The following is a 4,665-nucleotide window of genomic DNA, read 5'->3' on the forward strand; positions in this document are numbered from 1 at the left end:
TTTCTACTTCAGTCAGCTTTATTTTGCAGCACAGAATACACAAAGTGAACTGTTATGAAATCAACAGCACTTGGAGAAAGCTTATTATTTCAATGAAGAACATGAGTAAGACCATAAAACCTTTCTGCAAGTTTGAATGCTTCATGCTTTCCTTCAGTCAGGTGTGATAAGTGCAAATGTATACTGGAGATTATTGATTCTTTTAATGCAGATACATATCAGTGAAGAATATAGGGATTTCTTACATCATGCAAAGCATCACTGGTTATTGCCTTCATAATAGTACATGAAAACAACGAAAAACATTTCTTGTAACGAAGGAAGATGTAGTCGGTAAAGGTCTCAGTTTTCAGCTCTCCGGTGGGTCATCTGGTTTTCTTCTGATCACTGAGACACACACAGAAAAAAACGTATTTAACATTTGACTGGTTGTAATAGATCAGTTACTATAGCAGTTTTCCTGAGTGCATAGATGAGTTCTTTTTTGCTCACTTTTTTTTGTTTTGTGTATCGAAAAAAACATTTCAGGTTTTCTTCAGAACGGCCCGGGGAGGCATTGATGTTGTTTTACCATTCTGTAAAACCAGAGAGAGAAACAGAGTGTGATTACAACACAGCCTGCTTCCACAGGCTGCACGTGTTAGACATGAAAGCAGCGCTGCCTGAGTGAGATGTTCTTTTGGCAACATCTAAACTTCTAAATCAGTTTTTTTTTTTTTTTTAATCTGTAGCATGCACACAAATATACAATGCACAGTGCCTCCCATTAGACACCTCATTTCACTTGTTTATGCTACTTGCAGACATCTGTGGTAAGTTTACCTTATTACCAGGAATATTAGGGTTGGCCTGTGGCAAAACAACAACAAATAATTAATTTGTGTCATTTATATGCAAGACAATCTCTTTAATGGTGAGTTTATTATTAGATCCATTAATTTTACTGTGAATGAAAAAATAAAGAAATCTGGTCTTACTTGGCCAAGGAGGGAACATCCACCAGGCCTCGAGGAACAGGACTGTCGTTTGACTCTTTCTCTTCCCTTTCGTCTGTCATCCCTGGTTATTCCCTTCACCAACAAGAGAATGCTTTATTCACTATTGGTCTTAGAAAATTTAGGAAAAAATAATAAATAAATAAAGCATCTAATGCAACAACATGAAACATGCATTAATATGTATCCAGCAGTTCCCAAAGTTTATGACTTCTTACCACATCCAGAGATTGTTTCTGATCGTCTGGCAGTGTGGCTGCATCTGTGGAAGTGAAGGCTGTGATGAGCAGGAAAACCTGCAGACTCAAGAGGAGCAGCAGCACGTTTCTGTCCATGGTGAACTGAGGAGTGTAATGCAGTTGTGAAACACTCCAGTATTTATATAATCCCTGCTAAATAATCATTTCTACGTGGACAGAGAGGAGGGAGTTTACAATAAAGATTCTGAAATCCGATATCTGATAGAGGCAGAATCGAGGCATTTAATTTGTCCATGCACATGCACATATTTTCATAATGCTGACTCTCTTCTGACTTTTCAGCACATGCAGTTATCCACAGAAGAATTTTTTCCTAGAACTCAACTGATTAACTTGTAGAGTCCCCTTTAGAAACAATAATTTGAAGTAGATGTTTGTGGGAGAATTTGCCGCACTTATCTGCGTCACAAAGTACCTCTGGACAAGATACTGAACCCTGAGTTGTTCACAATGCATCCATCTGATGCATTAGGTGAGTGTCTGTGGTGCAAACACTAGTCTACTATTACTTAGAAGTTAGAGTTAAAAAGTGCGTAGGCATAGAAATGCAAGTGTCAGTGCTTGGATGAGGCTTCCAGTAGAAAGCTGGTTGAGGGCTTAACTGAGCAGAACAGTGCTATTTGTGAACATTTGCTTTTGCACAGCTCTCTAAAGTCCTGACAAATTATTTCAATTCGGTTGAGGTCTGGACTTTGTCTGGGCCTTTTGCAATTTTGGCCAAGCTTTAGCTGTCCCGCAGTTAGTCTCACATTTGACTCTACACTTTCTCATATATTTGAGTTCTAATCAACTCAGTAACTGGTGCCCAGCTCCTGCGGCTACAAAACAAGCCCAAACCATCACCCCACCATCAACATGCTTAAACGTTGGTATGAGATCCTTGTGTTGATATTCTGTGTGTGATTTTGCCAAACACAGGGCTGTGCATGATGTCCAAATGTCTCCACTTTGGTCTTGTCTAACTAGAGGACATTGTCCCTGTGCTGCCATGTTCCTTTTAGAAAGACGCGGCTCTCTCCTGGCAGCTGTCACGATCCTGTGTTTTGCATTTAGTCTTACTCCCCTTTGTTGTTCTCTAGATCCTGTTCGCCTGTGCCCTGTTTCCCCCAGTTGTGTTTACTTCCTCTGATTACCTTGTGTGTATCTATAGTGGCGTCATTCATTATATCTTCGTCAGATAAGCTGGGTTTGTTCCTCTGTGGGTGTCATGAGGATGTTCACAGCCCCCTTTTCACTCTGGATTTTGTTTTATTTGTTTTATTTTGTTTCTATACCTGACCTAATTAAAGCTTAGTTTTGTTTCCTTGTTGTCCGTGGCTTCTGCATCTGGGCCCTTTTTGACGTAACTGTGACAGAAACCACTCCAAACAAACCAAACTGTACTTATTAGCATACATTTAAAATGTTAACTAATGTCTCTAGAGTCTGAGGCTCTTTTTTTCTTTATCTGAAGTTTGTCTGCATGATTGGCCTTGCAGTGAACTTATTCAGACAGCCACGTCTGGAAAAATGATGGACTTATTATTTAGAAATGGTGTTTAATCCTTCCCAGATTGATAGGAAGCAACCGCAGCATCTCTAGGATTATTGCTGATGTTTTTCCTCCTTGGCATTGTGTAAGACACACCTGGAAGCAGTAAGAGTGTATTTAGGTTTTTACAAGAAAAATTGTAAATGGTAAACATGTAATTTTCCAGTAGCTTTTGCATAAGAAATATTGGATAATATGTTTCATATCACATCCTGGATATGACTATAAACAAGATGGAAAGTTACAGTAAGTTTAGTAAGACTAAAGTTAGAGTATTTACCACATTTTTCCTTTGATTATATTCATTACCTGATAATAAATTAATTAATAAACAAGGCTTCTTCTTTGTTTTGATGTTTATTAAAGACAGTTTTTAGGTAAATTGTTATCTGTGTCAACGTCTCCAAATAAATACTTAATTTTGCATGCAACAAACTATACTGAATGAAAATAAAGGTGGACTGACTCCATCTTTTGGTCATAGTACATAGATACACTAAGACAGACCACTACAACATCTTAGGCCAGGGGTAGGCAACTCCAGGCCTTGAATGCCGCTGTCCTGCAGGTTTTATATGTCCTTGATCCAGCACTGCTCATTCAAATTTCTAAATGACCTCCTCAACATGTCATGAAGTTCACCAGAGGCCTGGTAATGAACTAAGCATTTGATTCAGGTGTGTTGACCCAGGGTGAGATTTAAAACCTGAATGGCACCAGCACCAGAGGCCTGGAGTTGCCTACCCCTGACTTAGGCTAATGCAAGACACGTAAATATCAACAAATTTAACAACTCCGAGGAATGTATATGTGTATATGTGAAGGGATGTTACCTCAAAATGCTTCACTTTGTATACAATAGTTAAAAATAAAGACAGACCAACTAAAAATAAGTCAGACTGACTCTGCTTTTGTGCTCACTTGCAGACTGTTTTCTGAATCTTGATGAAAATTACACGACGCCCACGTCATGATGTCCATTTTTTAAAAATCATGTTAATCGAAAAATGTTTGTTTTCCAATTCTTCTGCCATATTTTCTTCCTTAATGAATTATTTTGAAATCAAAAGTGTAGTTTTGGAGCTGGTTGTCTATTAATTTATGTATTATTACAGTGTGAAACTCAAATTTTATGTACATTGCATTACATTTTGAGTGCAGTTTTTAATCTTTACATATGACATGTAGGGGTGGCACATATGACATGAGCACAGCCTCATCAATTATGTAAGCCAGTTTGGTCTGTGCTGAATATTTCTGTCATACCCTTGTTGGTCATTTATGACTGTTTCCTTGCAACACCGATTTCACCCACCAGAGGTCCTCAGTTGTTCACTCCACACTCCACCATCATTCACATGCTGATTAGTTCCCCTGCAGTCCCCCTCACTTTATCAGTCTTGTAGTGTACATGTACCAGTTTTGTCCATCCTGTTCTTATTGATGACTTTGATCTTTGCTTGACAAAGACCCCCCAGTCTTACTGAACACTAGTAACATATTGTGGATATGCTCTGACTGTTGGTGTTACAAAGCAAACAGATTTTCTTGTAGATAGGTTTAACATGTTACATATCAAAGCTTGCAAGAATAGATTCAGGTCTTTACTGAAATATGATATATATAGATTTATGAACAGTTAATTATTAAAGTATAAAACTGTCAAAACCAAACATGTTTACCAGCCACATGCTCTCAATCTAGACAACAGAACTGTCTCTTCTGTTCTACTCAGTCTTACACTAGCTTTTCTAAACTTCCCTCTTCATCACAAATATATAATTGCACATAGCAGATATAATTTTTTTAATGTTATTAGCGCATTATCATCTATATATTTTAAATATGACTGACTGTCATTTCATGTTTGAATGCTGTT

At 37.9% G+C, this 4,665-nt stretch overlaps 1 long non-coding RNA gene across 1 annotated transcript; it reads right to left on the minus strand.

Annotated features, from left to right (window-relative positions):
- LOC147308174 (uncharacterized) lies at positions 1-1,365 on the minus strand. The gene is made up of 5 exons (XR_015126052.1): positions 1,214-1,365; positions 978-1,070; positions 823-849; positions 493-575; positions 1-387 (listed from the first exon to the last, which is right to left on the minus strand). It is a non-coding gene; the product is annotated as an uncharacterized LOC147308174 (long non-coding RNA).
- Between the last annotated feature and the right edge of the window lie 3,300 nt (positions 1,366-4,665).

The sequence above is a fragment of the Aulonocara sp. 'chitande type north' Nkhata Bay genome, linkage group LG18 (genome assembly GCF_057382095.1).
Source record: "Aulonocara sp. 'chitande type north' Nkhata Bay isolate Kocher_YH1m ecotype deep benthic linkage group LG18, A_spYH_male_GT1.1, whole genome shotgun sequence".
NCBI lineage: Eukaryota > Metazoa > Chordata > Actinopteri > Cichliformes > Cichlidae > Aulonocara > Aulonocara sp. 'chitande type north' Nkhata Bay.